Source organism: Protopterus annectens, chromosome 5.part0, assembly GCF_019279795.1.
Source record: "Protopterus annectens isolate FY-2018-M chromosome 5.part0, PAN1.0, whole genome shotgun sequence".
NCBI classification, from domain to species: Eukaryota; Metazoa; Chordata; order Ceratodontiformes; family Protopteridae; genus Protopterus; species Protopterus annectens.
This window is the reverse complement of record NC_056735.1, coordinates 1,607,147,526-1,607,167,110: the sequence shown is the minus strand read 5'-3', so window position 1 is coordinate 1,607,167,110 and position 19,585 is coordinate 1,607,147,526.

Below are 19,585 nucleotides of genomic sequence, written 5' to 3'. Positions count from 1 at the left end.
GGGGTTTGTAAAGCTAGGCAGGGGAAAGTCCCTCTGTGCTAGCCTGTACCTCAGGGAAGCATATACTGAACATGAGGGGCCCTATGACTGAGGACTGTGGTATGCCAAGTGTAACTGAAGTGCAGTAGGTATTATGGTATGCTACCCTCATTGTGTGTGTCCTTGTCCATGAGCCACGTTGCATGACATCCTGAGACATAGGGTACAATGTGCAGGTGGATGTATATGTTGTCAATACCAGAATGGAGAACGGTGCTGTAAGGCAATGAGAGGACAATGTAGGATGTGTGGACCCCTGTACCATCATCAACTACCCTGGTAACTATGAAAGGAGTCCACCAGGTGTAGGGGACATGCTCTGGCCCTAACAAGTCCAACCTGGGTGGCAGCACAGGACCGGAGCCCAACAATGTCTCTGTGAATGACGTCCATGATGATGTGCCCCATAGCCATGCAGAACAGTCCAGTCAGGTGTGTAGGGCTATAGTCCCACATGTGCATTGTGGCGCCACCTGTGTGGAGTAATTATAACTGTTGCTGTGTGCCATTCAGGGGCCACAATGTCTGATACAAGGCTATTACTGAATATGGTGGCCTAGTGGGGAGACATGTCGTTCAGAGGTTTGTGGACATCACAGCCTGGGACTTTGGATGGTGACATGGGGCCAGTGTCCCAGGACATATAGAGTGCAGGTTAGTACTGTATTGGTGTGACCGCAGGGACACCGCAATGTTCCTGCATGGATTGTGGCCCTGTAGTGAGTGTGAGGGTGTAATGTTAGCATTGAGTCCATCCGCCAGCATGTTGCCTACATCACCTGGGTCTGTAATGTTCCTGAGTGACTGTTGTATGTGAGAGCAGATGTGGGCATTGCCATTGACTACTGACATACCACCATAATGCCTTGTGGTACACCCCGGAATGTGTTGCAGTAATATTTACGTAGCTAGTCATGGAGTATGTGATGAGGGATCCCATGGCCCTACCGAGGCTGACTAGTGAGCTACCCCACCATGGGATTGTACACCACTGTGCAACAGCCTCCACCTGTTGTTGTACATTATGTCCATGGAACATGACCACCAGAGTGGCGTCTGTTATCTGGTGTGTACCATCATGGCTCTGTGTGGATCAGCATGATCCATGCAGTCGTGTATGTGCTAATGAAGTGCACTGGGGTATGTTTCAGTGTTTGTATGTGCATTGTCCATCTGCACGGGTGTCATGACGTCAACAACTGCTATCATAAGATGTCTGTAGTAGGTGTTGTAGTGCTCATGTACTGTGTATGCCGTGAAGGGTGTGGTGCCAGGATGTGGCTAACAAGGGTGATTAGCATATGTTCATAATCCACCAGTGAGGGGATAACCCCAGGTGTGGAACACCAGTCACATGTTGGTAGTGTTCATGTCAAGGATAATGTTGGTCTTGGAGGTGGTGTGTATGGGTTGATCCAGCCGAGTGGAGGTTATGACTCATGGATGTGTTGGTACATGAGTGGCTATCCCAGTTAAGTGTGGGGTAGTGTCAGTCACACATCAGTAGTAGCTGTCTGAGCCCTACTGTCCAGTACACCAACAAATGAGTTCTGGTAACCGTGGGGTGTGTTGTTGAATCGGTAGCTGGTTACAATGTGTATAACAGTTCCGGACACAGTTAGTTGCATATGGAGCACCTCTGATGCATTGTGCTAGTAACTAGCCAGGATGTGTGTACAACATAGTGGGTGTGCCGGTAAAGGTATGTGCCTGAAAGGTATGGTCTGTCTATGACCTGTCATTGCAGGTGTGCTCTGCAGAGCCTAGAGGCAGGTTCCAGTCACTGCAGAGATATTGGAGTGGTGCATTATAAGGTGTGCCTTGCCTGCGTGCATCACACAGGAAGATGCAAGCATTGTGTCACATGACCCCATGTCTTGCTTGCCAGTTCACGTTCCATCAGTGACTGTTATTGGAAACTGTGCAAGACAGGCAGTATAGAAGCAGCAAGAGCCTCACATGTGATCTGTACTCCTAGGGCTGACAGGTGCAAGTCATCTGTGCCAAAGCATTGTGTTTGACCAGGTCAGTCAAAGCGAACAGATACCAGATGCCTGTGGAATGACAGCAGAAGCATACGCAACTGTTGAAGTGACACAGTCAGTCATTATACAGTGGTATCGGGTCCGGATGAATGCATAATGCTCCCCAGGGCTTGGCCCACACCTTCAGGGCTACAAGACTGGTGAGCTATTGCATGTCCCTGCACACGTAGTCTGTGAAGTGGCATCTCAGGGCAGTCACACTAACATGGAGAATGACAGTCACATCGTACCTGGTGAGGTGTGGCATGGGTGCATAGGTTATGTTGCAGAACCAGTTACCTGACAGCAAGATGTAAGCGACTATCGCCTTGTGTAGCCTGCTGTGTGGAACTGCAGTGTGACTGCCTACAGAGTCACCTATGACTGGTGTGTTGTGTATGTTATAACACTCTATTGGCTGTATGTGATGGGCACATGAGTCTGTGGGCTATAAGTTGGTGATGTTGTGTTCCATGATGGGGGCTGCCTCTGGTGCCTACACAGAGTATGGAGAGGTACTGCACGAGTTGTCCCCATATGTGTGGCCTGTGGTGGAGATCATGTGAGACTATGTGATGTGTGGGGTGTGTTGCGAATGTTACACATTCCAGCATGACTGTCAGCTGCAGTCAGGGTTGGTGACAGCATGACCCCCAGCAGGGCTGCGTACGTGCATCCCCCACAGGCTGTAGTGTCGTATGTTGGGAGGCGAGCATTTAATGTGAACATGAGACAATTGCTCTATTGCCACATGTACGACATATCCATCATATAGACAGGCAATAGCACTGGTACGTGACAGTTAGACATGCCTGTATATACAACCATGTCTCACAGGATATGTGAGTTACGTGTGTACAACAGCTGTTGTACCATAAGCAAGCTAGAAATTTTAGGACAGCCGGTGTACCTGTGGGAAATGGTGTGGAATGGGTGCTATAGAAATCAGTAGCTCATGACATGCTCACAAGTTCTGAACAAGTGCCTAGCATGAACATACAATACAAATAGGGTGTTGGATAATATCAACCCACAAGTGGTGACGACAGTCATAATGGGTGGCACCGCACTATAACCCTGCTGAGTATGGTGTGCATGCCCATAAACCATTATCACTGTAGATGTTAGCAGTACAGATGTACAAGACAGTACAGATGTTTGATTACAAATACCTTTGTATGTCACAGGAGTGTTCCACCAGTGGCCTGTTGACAGACTCACAACTACAAAAGGTGCCAGAGTGACATGTGCATATCACACCAGTGCCAGCTACAGTAGAACAGGGTTAATGTGTTGTACTCCACCCTCATTGTAGCCCATACCACACAGACAAATGTTAGGCATCTGTGTATGTAAGGATGTGAATGGCCATGACCTATGAGCAATAGCTGTGTCAGTGTTGTGAACAACATACAGAATGGGCTGTGTGGGTGAGGTGTGTGACATATGTGCACAGTCTGATGGATGATATCAGCATTGTCACCGCTAGGTGAACATCCCTGTACCCATTAACTACCACCCAGGCTGTGGTCAACATTATGGTCACTGTGTAAGGGATGGTTCTGTGCAGTACACCTCCCTGACCTGGTGACGTCTCCAGGCCCCGTAGGTAGTCATACGAGGTACCCATGTCATGACAGGGTGCCATCCATGAGCACGGAGATCATTGGACAGGCATATACAGCACCGGGGTGACCAATATTGGATCACATATCACCTGTAAGGGGTAATGGCCATGCGTAGATGGGCGATACCAGCCTTCACAATCCTCACCTCCACTATGCAGCATGCTGTCTACCTTGTATAAAGACATTTGCTGCACCATGATGATGGACATGCTACATGTCCATAACCTGATCTGAACATATACACAGCATCAAGGTCAACAGCAATATCGTGGACACATCCAGGCATGTGCAGATAGGTAAGAACACCAGTGCAGGCAAACAGACTTGCCCACATCAAGACAGCATTCACATGGAGTATGAACACTGTAATGAGGTGACACACATATATGGTGATGATATCCAATGCACAATGGGTGTTACATGTGTGTGACTAGATGTCATAGAAATGTATGTGCAGCTGTATCTCTGTACATCTCTGAAACTGTGACCTGTCACCATCATTATGTCTTACAGATAATGCCTCGTACACACCTTCCAGCGTACATCCGCCAGGAGGATGATGTCCTCATCCCATACCTCCATGGGAACTATGAGGTGTTGTTCAGCCATGTGCCACAGCATGCCCATCAGCGGGATGACCTGTGACAGGATCTGCGCAGGTGGGTGAACGATGTGGGTGGCCATAACCGCACCTACCAACAGGTGCACAGACACTGCACAGACCTGATAAGGCATGCAAAACAGCATGCCACTGCAATCGCCAGGGAACAAGGTGGAACAGGTGGTGGGCCACCAACCCAGCCCCCACTCACACACACTGAGGAGTTACTGGCCAGTCTGGGAACATCCTCAGAACAGCATCCACAAACACTATCTGCCATCGTGGAGGTGGATGTCTCCCAACCAATGAGCCTGGAGTTTCCTGGTAAGTCAGTACTGCACATATGGCTACTATATCCCATTTACGTGCATGTGTCACTGTACATTATGTAATGTAACAACATATGCATGGTATGTGGACACACATGCTGCATACTACAGTATGCTACCCTGTGTATGCACACATGTGCATACTATATGCTATTGTACAGGCATATGTGTTAACATGCACAGTGCCCCCTGTGGCTGTCATAGAGTCATGGATAATGTTCATACTGCTGTGTCACCCCTATACAGGTACCTCTGGCATGCCGCATAGACAAGAGTCCGTTGCAGGTGAGACTGTCATCAGTATCAGGCATGTAAAAGCATAGATCTATTCACCATGTGGCCAGTTAACACTTGTACACTTGATGTTCGTTCCATTCACGATATACAGGTCGTGTCACCCATCATTCACACAGGCCACCCATGTGCAATATATACAAACGAAATGATACACCAACATGAAATCAGAGTATTTGCCATCGCTACATGTGTGATCAGCTGTGCATACAACAGTGGAGGTGTTCTACAATGGAGGCATATGTACTATACATTGGCACAACACGTGTGGTACGCAAACAGTACCACACAGTGAGCTGTGATATGGGCAGCCCACAGGAGTCACCATTGTGTTATATGCCCCTGCAATGGGTGCACACATTGTGATGTGCCATCTGACATGTCCCAGACACGTAGTGTATTGGCTGCAATAATGTCACACTATCCCATAACCCATACCCCACATACAACCAGCCCTGTGGATGGTGACATATCTGACATCTATGGGTGTATGTCATATGGGACAACACAGACATGTGTGATAGATGGCCATCACACACATTTGTCCAACACATGCTCACATGGCCATGGGGGATGGCCAGAGATACGTAGCCATACACTAGATGTGACGTGTATACACCCTGTTTCACATTGTCCACACATGGTCCAATTATAGCCTTAGTTGACCAATTATACAGTTGATGTGGTACACTGGACATCCTAACAGCCTGTGCACAGCCAGTGGAGGTGTCACTGACGTCTGCCATATAAGATGTGTTGAACATCACGCATGTGTCATAGCATGACAGTAGTCACCTCTACAGCTTCCACAGACATTGACACCACATCAGGCCACAGATACTGTACATTTCCCTTGCTGCTGTAGGACATCGCCATTAGCTGTGCACCTCATGTGTGTGGTACAGCAATGACATGTTGCACATGGTGAATTGACAAGTCCGCTATGTATGGACATGGTTGCCAGGCAGCTAAGACTCTGTAGTTGTTGTGCAGGGGTGTCATCTGTAGGTCCTCCAGTGACCTGTCACATGACACAGCATGGTATGGTGTGTACACACCTCAGCATCGTGGGTCGCAATCCACAGTTATGTCATGGGTATGCATGCAGTTACGGCTATGCAATGTGTACATATTATGCACTGTATAGCAATATAGATGCCTCATGATGCCATGCAATGGCACAGTATCTGTACTTCACACTGTAGAGCAATGTAGATGGCTCAAACTACCCTTCCATGCACATGCACATTTGCTAAACATGCATTCTATCTGTAGGGCATACAGACAACACCGCAATGTGATGGCCATTATGACGCTGTACATGTCAGGACACCATTGTGTCAGACATGTATGCATGTTAATGCACACGTCAGCAGATTACATGTCAAGGTCACGTAAGCCATGTGTACTGTTATCCTGTTCTGGTCCACATAGTGTATCACGGGGATGCATGCATACTACCATGATTGTGTGAACTGCATGGCTACTGATATGACACCTGCTTGCTGTATTGTGCACCCCAGGAGGTATGCTTACTAACACTATTAATGTCTGAGCTGCATGACATCAGCTGTATCACAGGCATGCTGCATGCCACCTGTCAAATCACATGCATGGTGTGTGTTTGTGTGTGTGTGTGTGTGTCTGTGTGTGTGTGTCTGTGTGTGTCTGTGTGTGTCTGTGTGTGTGTCTGTCTGTGTGTGTCTTTGTGTGTCTGAGTGTGTGTGTGTGTGTGTGTGTGTGTGTGTGTGTGTGTGTGTGTGTGTGTGTGTGTGTGTGTGTGTGTGTGTGTGTCTGTATCTATTGTAATTTAGAGACTTTCTTTGCATTCACAGGTGATGTAGGTGTGTTACCCTTCTGCGGTCCATCTGATGTTAGTGTCCCCACAGATACTAGCAGTGATGAACATATGCATGAGGTACAGGCAGGGTGTCAGGGGCTGAATCTGTGCCAATGGTTGCCATCCCAGCTATGTCTACCCCTTCCCCGCACACAGTTCTGCTGCCAACACATACCGCATCACCAGTGGCCATAGAGGAAGGACAGTCAGCTTCTGTTAGCATTGAATAGGAACGTGTGGTGGCTACAGAAGGTGTGTCTCCACACCATGTTGTCAATGTAATGTCTGCAGATGTGCCACACAGGCATGTGGCCGGTGCTCCTCGTAGGAGGCCCTCTGGCAGACATGCACCTGCAGGACAGAGCGCAGCAGCTGGTATCACCAGACACATGTTCCAGACTGTAATGGCAGCACAGGCATGTGCTGAATGGCAGAACAGAGAAGGGCAGAGGCTGCAGAGGGCTGCTATCCATACCCTAAATGACAACATCCAGACATTGGCAAATTCTCAACAGCAGATTGCTGATGTTCTGGACAGGCGATTGGGTGACATGGTTGGAATCCTTGACCGTGGCATGGCAATCCGCGAGTGTGAGCTGTCTGTGCTGGAACATCTGGTAGGAGTGAGGCATAGGCCACGTGGATGTAGGCCAGCTACACCACCTAGTGCAGGTCGACGTGAGTGTGCCACCTCACATGCCCGCTCCCATAGTGCCAGTAGCAGTAGCAGTGCAGCTGGCACTGTGCTGTCCACATCAGGACACAGCAGGCCACGTGGATGTGGCCCTGGATGTTCCCAGTGGGGGCATGGCTCCAATGGACATGTGTCGTTGGACAGTAGCCAATCTGTACCTCCGCCTGGTAGTGCCTGTGCAACCCCTGGTAGGCACAGGTCACATGGCCGTGGCCGGACACAGTGAGCTGTACAACCTGGTCTGTACAATCTGGAGCTGTCAATAATACCCCTGTGTAGGCCTCACAAAAGGCAGAACTGTGTGCACACATACACGCACACAGCAAACACATCTGTAGGGCACCACAACACTCACATGCATACTGAACAGACATGTCCATTCATATCACTGGCCCTTACCCACACACATGATGTCACCCATTGGTGCAGCCTATGCCCCTGGCACACAATATCACCCTGTGCATATGATGAAGCCTGTGCCACATCCCTGTCATCCACACCGGTGCAGGGACATGCTCAAATGGTCTGATGCACAGGGTGAACAGAATATTGATGTGTATATTACATTAGTTATGTATTTTACATTGGTTGTGTACTGTTGACACGCACCAGACATACCATGAAGTACAGGTGTAGCATGCATTGTTATATGTGCACAACCATGTAGTACAGGTGTAGCATGCATTGTTATATGTTCACAGTATGTGTCTCGGTAACAACAGTAACAGCATGTTGGTAATGATGCCCAGGTTCCCTCCTTATAGTCTACTTGCATGTGTCTACAGGTAGCAGTGTTTGCAGTCTCCCATGTGTAACTGTGGAGTACTCACAGGCACATATGGCAATCTCAGCATGCTATACGTAGCCTCAACCGGACAGCTGGAAAGTCTAACATACCACAGATAGGTTCATAGGTTCATAGGTAGGTACTAGGCTATCGGCCCTAGGGCCCATACAAGCCTAGCCAAAAAATGTACCCTGGCTTTCGCCACCCAAGAAAATTATTTTCCTGTGCCCCTGTCGAGCAGAGCCACAGAAGTGATCCCCGGGGTGAATTTCCCATTTCCCATCCAATCATCAAGATTCTTCTTGAAGAGTGCTAATGTGGAGCTCTGTTTGACATAGATAGGTAGTCTGTTCCAGAGTATGGGAAGTCTCTGGAACAGGAATCTATTCCTCCAGCATGTTCTGTTTATTGTGGTAACAAGGTTAAGGTCCCTAGAGCGTGTAGCTCGGAGGGATTGGGATTTCTTTAAGTGGAGCATGTCCAACAGCTCTGGGTTTGACATAGCTTTGTATGTTAGGCAGAGATCGCCCCTGAGTAGGCGATATGTGATGGAGTAAAGCTGTAGTTTTTTGAGACGGTCTGCATAGGGCATCTGTTTGAGGCCAGTAATCCTCTTTGTGAGGTATTTCTGTGGTCTTTTCAGTTGTTGTAGATGTCTTGTGAGGTACATACCAAAAGGGGCGTTGTACTCTATAATGGGTCTAATGAGTGATGAGTAGAGGGGAACAATGACCTCTATTTTTCTGGATGAGAATCCTTTTGTGATGAGATGAGCCACATAGAAGGATTTCCTGACCAGTGTGGCGATGTGATTATCAAAGGAGAGACTACTGTCCACCTGTGTCCCAAGGTCTCTTATCACATTTTCGGCATTAAGTAGACTACCAGCTATGTGGTAGTTCATGGGTACAGAGTTTTTACCAAAGGGGATGACAATACACTTTTTGGCATTGAGCTTCAGGCCATGGCTTTGACACCAGGTATCTGTCTCAGTGAGGCCCTTTTGTAGTTTGTCCACATCGTTAGGAGTTTCGATTATGGCTCCTAGTTTGCAGTCATCTGCAAACTTTGTGAGCCAAAGACCTTCTGTGTTGGCCAGCACTTCAGAGAAGTAGATACCAAACAGGAGAGGACCCAGGACTGAACCCTGTGGTACTCCACTAGTCACTGGTCTGATGTCGGATTTGGAATCCGTTACTTTCACAGTGTGGGTTCTGTCCGTGAGCCAGTTGGCAACCCATCTTCTGACATAGGGATTTATACCTAGTTTAGTGAGCTTATCTATAATTCCAGAGTGGGGGATGGTGTCAAAAGCCTTGGCGATATCTAGATAAGCTCTGTGAACCATTTTACCCTCATCTATGGCTTTGGTGACTGCTTTAAAGAAGTCATTCAGGTTTAGGAGACATGATCTGCCTTTTACAAATCCAAACTGAGTATGGTCCAGAGTTTGTAGATTACCAATGTCTTTGTTTATGAGTTTCATGATGATACGTTCCATCTCCTTGCAGACCAGGCTCGTCAGGCTAATGGGGCGGTAGTTCCTGGGGGTCCGTCGTGGCTCCCCCCTTTGTGGAGTGGGATAACTGTCACGGTACACCATTCAGTGGGTACAAAGCCTGAGGTGAGGCTATGATTGAACATGGTACTTAGGTAGGGTGCCAGTTCATTCTGTAGTTCGTGTAGAACGCAGCCTGGGATATTGCCAGGTCCCATGGATGCTGTGTTCTTGGCTTTGGAGAGTGTGTTTTTTACCTGTGCAGCCGTGATTATAGGAACTTTGCATTCTTCCGGTATAGAGATGGGCCCTCTAGGGGGTGAGAGGGGGTAAAGTTAGCACTGAATCTATCTGCTAGGATGTTGGCAATATCAGTTGGTTCTGTATATTTAGTGACATTATGCTGTAACGCAGAGCAGATCTGAGTGTTCCCATTTAGATTCTTGACATAGCTATAGAATGCTTTGTGGTTGTCTTTAGAGTCAGTGGCAATTTTATTTTCGTAACTAGCTTTGGAGGATTTTATGAGGGATCTCAGCTTCTTACTGAGGTTGACTAGGGAGTTCCTCCAGTCATGGGATTTTACTCTTTTTTGCAACAGTTTCTTTCTTCTGTTGTAGAGTTTGTTTATGGCAGAGGACCACCAGATTGGCTTCCTTTTTTTGGAGGATAACATCTTGGTTCTATTAGGGATAGCATGATCCATGCACTCGTGTAAGTGCTTATAAAGTGCATTTGTGTAGGATTCGGCAGTCATACCTCTATTGTCCATCTGCATGGGTGTCATGAAGTTTGCCTCTTCTGTCTTAAGAAGTGTGAAGTTGGCTTTTGAGAAGTTTTTTACGATGGTTTCCCTAATTGGAGCTGGGGGTGGGATGTTGATGTCTAGGCTGATTAGCTTGTGGTCGGATCTGACCAACGAGGAATTGACCTCTGGTGTGGAACACCGATTTCCCATGTTGGTAATGACCAGGTCTAGGATATTGCTGCCCCTGGTAGGGGTGTGAATAAGTTGATCCAAGGCATTGGAATTTATGAATTCTAGAAAACGTTGAGCAAAAGAGTTGGCACATGAGTAGTTTTCCCAGTTAATGGTGGGATAGTTGAAATCGCCCATTATTAGGGTGTTGGGTTGTACCCTAATACTTTCCAGTGTATCAAGAAATGAGGAGTGTGAATCCTGGGGCATGGTGGGGGGTCTGTAGCAAGCTACAATTTGGATTGCGGTCTTGCCCAGAGTTAGTTGCACTTGGATAATCTCGGATGCATTATGCTGTGCAACTAGCCTGGAGGTGTGGATATCCTTAATGAATATGGACACGCCTCTGCCTTTAGTGATTCTTTCTGAGTTAGGTGGCTGAAAGGTGTGGCATGAATTGAAGCCTGATAATGCAGGGGTGGTCTCTGGAGCTTTGAACAAGGTCTCTGTCACTGCACAGATGTCAATGTTCTCCATTTTAAGGAGTGCCTTGAGTGAGGGCATTTTGAGGTTTAGACTTCTAGCATTGAGTAGCATTACCCTCAGATGTTGCTTGCTTGTACCTGTTACGGTGGTGATTTTGTCATTTGAACCTTGCCTAAAAAAGGCACTATAGGAGTTGCAAGAGTCTTAGCCAGTATCCGGAATCCTAAGGGTGACAGGTGCAGGCCATCTCTGGCAAAGCATCGTGGACTGTCAATCATGTCATTCCAGGCAGACAAATACTGGATCTCCTTAGAATGACACCAGAAGCTTAGCCAATTGTTGAAGTCAATCATTTTGTCCTTGTACTGTGATACTCTGGGTGATGGCAGGATGCTACTCAGGGTTAGGGTCATACCTGCCTGTGATACAAGATCGGAGAGCTCCTCCATGTCTCTTTTCATGTAGTCCAGGGAGGTATGTCTCAGGTCATTCACACCAACATGGACAATGACAGTGTCATATTTGTACTTATTGTGGAGTGACCTGAGTGCATGTGTTATGTGGCGGATCCTGGCACCTGACAGGCAGCTGACAGTAACTTTCTCCTTATTTAGTCTAGTGAGTGGAACATCAGTGTGCCTGACTATAGAGTCACCTATGACTAGAGTGTTGGGTACGTTGTTATGCCTTATGGGCTGTGGTTGAGTGGCACACTGAGTTTGTAGGCTATGTGTCATTTGGATTGTGTTGGGGGTGGAGTTTGCTTGCGTTTATGCTTTCGATGTCCCTGATGCTTGGGCAGGTTTTTATTGAGAACCTCTGCGAATGTAGGTGTGTGTTTTGTGTTTTTATGTGTGTGTTTTGGTGGTGTAGGTTTTGAGGGACTATGTGATGAGTGTGGTGTGGTGCAAGTGTTTACCTTCTCCTCTTGACTGTCTAGTCCAGTCTTGGGTGAAGAGAGCTTTGCTTCTAGTTTGGCTATATAAGTGCATCTCTCACAGGTTGTAGTGTTGGGTGGTAGGAGGAGAGGGTTGTCTGTGTACATGAGGCAATTGTTGCATTGCCCCAAGATGCCCAGATTCATCAGGTAGACAGGAGAAATCACTGGAAGCTGACCCTTAGACATGCCTGGATAAGTGCTTATTTATTAAGTACTAAAAACTACTTTCCACTAGACAAGTGAGGAAAGTTGAGTGCTGTAGTAATTTGCAGCTTATGTAGTGCTTACGAGTTCTGAACAAGTGCTGAGTTCAATGAAACAGATTTGAGTGCTGAAACTAGAAAACTGGCTAGTTATAAGAAAGAAAACTAAGCTAGAAGGCTTCGCTCCAACACAGAAGGGCTTGGTCGCTCAGAAGCCTACAAATAGTCTATACCACTTAACAGGAAAGGCAGGAAACAAGCTTAAAATTTTTTTTTTCTTTCTGTTTCCCAGTTGCTCTCTTTGTACACAGTAGGAGTGTCTGAAATCAGAATATGATCTCACTACACTCAGTTGAGTGAGCAAATGAGATGGGCCCAGAAGGAGTATCCAAACACAAATTTACAAGAGGGGCGGGCAGTTTCAAGGCCACTAAGATTAACACCAAAACAAAAACAGGGAGGGTGGGTGGGTGGGACTAACTGAAGAGCAAAGTTAAAAATTCCAGTTCAGTTAATATTCCTGCAACACAGTTAAATCAATTTAAATACTGTATTTTTTGAAAAAAAGTGCAGATAAAGGTACTTAAATTCTCTTATACATCCAGTTGAATACAGCTAGATCTTAGCCGGCCAAAGCTGAGGTTTTTAAGCAGAAAATATTACAAACTGTACCACTTAATTAGGCAAGGACAGGAAATCAAAGAATGTGGCTACCCCCACACCTGCAATTACTAGCAAATAATTAAATTCAGCAAGCACTGACTAAACAGCTGAGTCAAAACTTCCAGTTCAGTTAATATTCCTGCAACACAGTTAAATCAATTTAAATACTGTATTTTTTGAAAAAAAGTGCAGATAAAGGTACTTAAATCCTCTTATACGTCCAGTTGAATACAGCTAGATCTTAGTCGGCCAAAGCAGAGGTTTTTAAGCAGAAAATATTACAAACTGTACCACTTAAATAGGCAAGGACAGGAAATCAAAGAATGTGGCTACCCCCACACCTGCAATTACTAGCAAATAATTAAATTCAGCAAGCACTGACTAAACAGCAGAGTCAAAACTTCCAGTTCAGTTAATATTCCTGCAACACAGTTAAATCAATTTAAATACTGTATTTTTTGAAAAAAAGTGCAGATAAAGGTACTTAAATTCTCTTATACATCCAGTTGAACACAGCTAGATCTTAGCCGGCCAAAGCTGAGGTTTTTAAGCAGAAAATATTACAAACTGTACCACTTAAATAGGCAAGGACAGGAAATCAAAGAATGTGGCTACCCCCACACCTGCAATTACTAGCAAATAATTAAACTCAGCAAGCACTGACTAAACAGCAGAGTCAAATCTTCCAGTTCAGTTAATATTCCTGCAACACAGTTAAATCAATTTAAATACTATATTTTTTGAAAAAAAGTGCAGATAAAGGTACTTAAATTCTCTTATACGTCCTGTTGAATACAGCTAGATCTTAGCCGGCCAAAGCTGAGGTTTTTAAGCAGAAAATATTACAAACTGTACCACTTAAATAGGCAAGGACAGGAAATCAAAGAATGTGGCTACCCCACCTGCAATTACTAGCAAATAATTAAATTCAGCAAGCACTGACTAAACAGCAGAGTCAGAACTTCCAGTTCAGTTAATATTCCTGCAACACAATGTGTAAGAATAATACTGCTAAACACTCCCAAAGTATCCTCTCAGCAAAAGCAAAAACCAAATAATATAAACATATGAACTGTAGGATAAACCACGAGAAGTCCAAGGTTGGTACAAAGCTTCTTCTTTATTCCATAAAACATAAAACGAAGGATGAGCGCTTTCGCGTGCACCATGCACGCTTCATCAGATCTACTTACTAATGTTTTGACTTCTCTTTATATATAATTTGTAAAACATTTAATCAATCCAATTTAACAATTATACAATAAACATTTTCTCAATTCAAAAGTTAAAGTGACCTAATGCATTCAAATAGTATTAGCCTGTGTGCTTCTCATTAATGAAGGTGCTCATCATTTCAAACACATTAAAAATAAAAAATGTTTAAAAATAACACATATTGTTAAAAACCTATCTGCTTGAATATTTATAAAAAACTTTTTAAGACTGAAAATCCTGACGACATAATACAAAGTGCTAAACAGTACTATCTGTAACCAGTGACAGCGCTTGCGAGTATGCAAGACCTGAAATGCCATACTCTTGTAAAACCGCTGTTAGTGCATCATGATAAAGTGTTGCACATTATTACTTTAGTTGTATATGTGTTTTAAGACAATATCCTTTAAAGACATTAAAAATATTAAAAATATTAAAAATATTTTAATTCATTTGGTATACGTTCTAAAGAGTGTATCTATGAAGAAAGTGCACTTTATCATAACAAAAGCATCTATGTCTTGTGAATCATGAAATCCATAAAAATTGACATAACATAAAATGATGTAAACCAATATATAACATTAATCAATACTATTAGTTAGTCTCATTAAATAGAGAATCGATAACCTGTATAAATCTCATGAAAAGCATATTATGAGCCTTTGCTTGGCACTCGCTCTTGTGCTGCAGGTCTAAACGTAAAACCTAACCAGAAGTGCAAACCCTTAGAATAACTAGCTGAATGTATAAATGGTAAACCATGTTTAAACAATTCAATCTAAAAATTCATACAGTGTATCAGCAGGCTACATTGATATCATCGTTATACAATAAATATAGTCTATAAACAAATAATGAAAAACTGCCTGAAATTAACATAACGTGATAAACTTAAAATACTAAATATTTAATCTATTATGTCAATCATGAATTCATATTACTATATTATTTGATCACTAAGAAATGGTCATCATTAGTGACACTGTCAAAAAATGGGAAATATAAAAAACCAGCTCATCAATGTTATAAATCACATATAACAAAAGCACTGACATCACTAATACATTAAATTTTAAAAATGTGATCAAAAAATTATATGCACAATTATAAATTCTGTGGGATACAAAGAACTATTGTGCCCATGTTTATAAACTATTATTTGATAACTATGTTAAAATAAACTTACTGTTCTAAAATAGGTTTTAACGAAATATAATTGTTAATGCCTGGTGCCATATGTGCTCCAGATCTGAAAATCCAGTCAAGTTCCAAGCGTGCTAGATAGTTGATGTTATCTCCCATCCTTAAATTCTGTCCTACTACTTGTAAAACCCTGAATCTAAATTCATGTGTAGGGTTTAGGTTAATGTGCCTGGCTAGGGCATTCAACTCATTCTTCTTCCGAATGTCATAGATATGATTGTATATACGCTCCTTAAATTTCCTTTTAGTGAACCCTATATAAAAGGCATCACATACTGTGCAGTTCACCATATAGATCAGGTTCATAGTGTTGCAATCTGCATGACATTTGGGTTTAAATTTAAAAAAACCTTCTGGATGCTGATAATCCTGTATGGCTGTAATATACTTGCACATGTTGCAGTTTGTGCATGGGAATGTACCACATTCTGAGTCTCCCTTATCAAGGTTTATCCTTGTTTTGTTGGAATCAAAAGCAAAAATGGTTTTTAAATTATCACATGTACGAAATATAAAAGAGGGTCTATTACCTACTATACTCTGGAGGTCATTTACCATGGTAAGCACATTCCAATGCTTACTTATGATTTTCCTGATTTCAGCATTGTCATTAGTGTATTTCATCATGAATCTAACCCTGTTCTCATTATAGGTTCCTCCACTATATATTAAGCTTGATGTCTGATGTCTGCTATAATTTGAATCAGTATCATTGGGCCTATCACCTCCTGTATCATGCGTTACTGAATAGATGACTTCATTTTTTATTTTCTTAACTAGATTAGAATTGTAGCCCCTCTGCAGAAAAAGTTGTTCCATAACTTCAGCCTCATTAAATAAAGTCAACTGATTTTTGCACAGTCTAGTTAATCAAACGAATTGGCTCTTTACTACCCCTGCAAATACATGTCTTGGATGCATACTACTAAAATCCACTAATGTATTTTTCCAACACTTTTTTCTGTAGAGTCTGGATGTCAACTCATTCTCAGTGTTGAAGTATAAATTGACATCCAGAAAATTGATGTCCTCTCTGGAGTACTCTACTGTGAATCTGAGAAACTCCGTGGTGGATTCTAAATAACACACAAACTTCTGGAGCTCTGCATCTGTTCCTGCCCATATCATGACCACATCATCAACAAACCTCCTATACAGTAGTATCTTGTTCATCCATCTACTGTTGAACAGGTGTCGTTGTTCCCAAAAATATAAGACCAAATTGGCGTAAGTATTCGCACATGGGGTGCCCATAGCAACACCCCATGTTTGTAGATAGTACTTACGATTAAACATAAATGCATTGTTGTATAACACTATTTCCAATAATTGGCTTAACAGAATCTGTCTGTCGACCGTGAAAGTACTTTCTTTCACCATCAGCTCCCTGATGGCTTGTAAGCCATATTCATTAGGTATGCACGTGAATAAACTGCATACATCAAATGTCACTAAAAATGGGCTTTCTATGTGTGCCAAATCATGTTTGGCCAATTCTATGTCATCCAAACGTTGCTGTGTATCTTTTAAAATGGTGGAAATATTATCTACCAAAGGTCTCAATATTTTTTCCACAAATGCTGATATATTGTAGGTGGCCCAGCCTCTCCCAGAAACAATAGGTCGCATAGGCATGGGATTAGTTCTTTTGTGTATTTTCGGTAGTCCCTTCAAGGAAGGTATAAGTGGGTTCCTGATGTTTAGAAACTCATAGGTCTCACTACTAACCTGCCGACACATTAACATGTCCTATAAATTGTCTTTTATATTACTTATTATGACATTCACCTCATCAATTATTTCCTGATAAGTATCTATAGATCCTAAGGATGACTCTATATTTTGTATGTAATCTTCCTTGTTTAATAACACTACACCTCCACCTTTATCGGCTGGAGTGATGACGATATCTCTATTAAATCATAAATTTCTGAGAGAGTCAAATTCAGTGTTATTTAAATTATAAAATTTATTATTAACATGTTTGTTGGAATAAAATGTGTAAAGATCTTTTTCACACAATTTAATGAAACATTCTACTGGTGGGGGTAGCAATGGAGAAAAAGTACTCTTTTGTCTAACCATATTCATGGTTACATTATTACTAACATCATTCTTAATATTCTTAGTTTTGAAAAAAAATTTTAATGCCACTCTTCTCGCAAACAGTCTTAAATCTTTAAATGTTTCATGTAACAAACTGGGTTGTGAGGGGATGAAATTCAGCCCCTTATTAAGTAGTGACAAGTCAGAGTCAGATAGCTCATGATTAGAATGGTTAAAGACAAGAAAAGTCAATTCCAAGCTTTCTTTTGGTACCCGTACCTGTCTTGAGAGTATTTCCGCTTTTTGGGTCCTCTGCTTGTCGACCTCCCTCTCGTAAAACTGTCCAGTTTGATCGGAAAAGGAGCTTCTGTAGACCTGCTGGTTTGTATTGTTTGGGTAACACGTCTAATGGCTCCCGTTCTCAAGTGGTCATTGGAAACATGTAGCGCTTGCTGATTCGGGGGTGGTGTATTCAGCTCCATTGCCTCCATGACGTGATTCACTCTAGAGTGTATCGGCTCACTTGTAGAGGCTTCAGCTGACAGAGGGGCGGGCAGTTTCAAGGCCACTAAGATTAACACCAAAACAAAAACAGGGAGGGTGGGTGGGTGGGACTAACTGAAGAGCAGAGTCAAAAATTCCAGTTCAGTTAATATTCCTGCAACACAGTTAAATCAATTTAAATACTGTATTTTTTGCAAAAAAGTGCAGATAAAGGTTCTTAAATTCTCATATACGTCCAGTTGAATACAGCTAGATCTTAGCCGGCCAAAGCTGAGGTTTTTAAGCAGAAAATATTACAAACTGTACCACTTAAATAGGCAAGGACAGGAAATCAAAGAATGTGGCTACCCCCACACCTGCAATTACTAGCAAATAATTAAACTCAGCAAGCACTGACTAAACAGCTGAGTCAAAACTTCCAGTTCAGTTAATATTCCTGCAACACAGTTAAATCAATTTAAATACTGTATTTTTTGAAAAAAGTGCAGATAAAGGTACTTAAATTCTCTTATACATCCAGTTGAATACAGCTAGATCTTAGCCGGCCAAAGCTGAGGTTTTTATATACTGATCCAGCAGCCTGTGTGCAGTGTAATAGGCTACAGTGGCTAGAGATGTGACATCCATACCAGGTCACATCACAGGTATGTTGACATGGTGCAGGGGTTGTACACAGAGGTCTGGACAATGATAATGTTAGAGGCCACTTGATAGCATGAGGCCTCACTCTGTAGCAATAATACCCTGTCACAGTGCAGGAACATGCCCACACTCATGGGGTCGACAACACTATAACGCACACCCCATAAGTGTTGAGGTGAGGACACTTGCCTATGTGGTCATCCCCTCACAGTACTGTGCACCCACATGACGCGACACAGAGAAGGGACATGTAGAGGTAGCCAGTACGGCTGAGACTGATGGCATCAACAGGCTAGTTGACTGCATCACCATAAGGGGTTGGGATCCTGTGTGTTCCGTACAGTAGCATACACCCACACTCCATGCACCAGACAGCCATACATACACACACACACACACACACACACACACACACACACACACACACACACACACACACACTGTGGAGACCACAACTGTCATACACATATGGATAGCTGATGTGTGTGATACACACATCACACCTGCCTACGTCATGCTTTCCACACTGCAGTATGTACAGATGTCTACAACAGTGTACAGGGGTGTGTCACAATTGGGATGTATTCCCCACCATATGTGGCATATATGGTCACACATGCAAACACACATGGCAGTACTGTGAATGATACACCTGCTATGTGATGATACATCTGACAGACATGCAGCAGTATTGGCCGCATTATGTGTACCAATGCTATGTCCGGCAATTGTGCTACTATATGCACATGGGAGGATGTAAGTGTTACAGGTGTCGAGTGATGTACAGTCGGTAACACCTGACCGCTGTGTAGGTATTATGTCTTGACCATCAGGTAACAGTAACATAGCATACTGTTTGCGCATGTAATGGTATGATGGCGTGTGACACACCTGTGAGCCGTACCCGGCGAACATCCATCTACATAGGTGGATCACCACTTTACGTACACACATCCATCCATACCTAATGTACATCCTACCGTACTGTCAGTATGTCACCATATACAGGTGTCAATGACGGGGCTGC